At 57.9% G+C, this 737-nt stretch overlaps 1 pseudogene; it reads left to right on the top strand.

Moving 5' to 3' along the window:
- LOC107183676 overlaps positions 1 to 737 on the top strand; it is a 12,292-nt pseudogene that overhangs the window by 410 nt on the left and 11,145 nt on the right.

The raw sequence follows: 737 nt of genomic DNA, 5'->3' as shown, positions 1-737 counted from the left end.
GCTTTCCCAAAACTTAGAATCAGCCATTTCAGTCACATCCCCTGATGGCTTGAGTGCCCCCCACAATTCCCATGACTTGCTGCTCCTTATCCCCTGAATGTCCCACCTCAAAAGCCCCACCCCCTGTCTGAGCCTTGCCGGGAGCCTGTCCTTGCTGGACTGAGCTGCTGTCTCGGGCTCTGGCCTACCCATCACCCCCTTCCTGACATCTCGAAAGGGGTGGCCCCCCAGAAGCCGACTGGGGTGGGGGCACCCAGATTCAGGACGAGGGAGGCAGGAAGGGAGGAAAGGGAGCAGATTGTGTGCCTTACAAACTGGGCACCCAAAAGGGCAGAGGGGGTGCTGTTTCAATGACGCCGGGGCAGCAGCGCCCCCGGGGCTGTCCCAGGCCAACCAGGACACGCGGTCACGCCAGGTATAAAGGGCTGAGCAGGCAAAGGACTCATCACCACCTCCCGTGTTCCCTGGTCAACGATTTACGCAGTGGCCTTGACCCCCTGACATGTGGTCATCTGCAGGGAAGCCTGGGCAGCAGCAGGAAGTGAAAGACTTGAACCCTCGAACCCTCGGGGCTGCTGGGGGAGGGGGAAGATGGCGAGGAGGACAAGGACCAAAACATTCACAGGAACCAGAGAAACAAGCAAACAAGCCCCAAGAGCATCTGGGTTACTTGAAGTTCCCCCAGATGTTTCTTTTTATAGTCGGGAAACTGCATGTAACCCATCAGGTTTCCCTCT

Source organism: Myotis davidii, unplaced genomic scaffold, assembly GCF_000327345.1.
Source record: "Myotis davidii unplaced genomic scaffold, ASM32734v1 scaffold262, whole genome shotgun sequence".
Lineage (NCBI taxonomy): Eukaryota > Metazoa > Chordata > Mammalia > Chiroptera > Vespertilionidae > Myotis > Myotis davidii.
The sequence above is the reverse complement of the archived record's forward strand: the minus strand, read 5'-3'. Positions and strand labels throughout refer to the sequence as shown.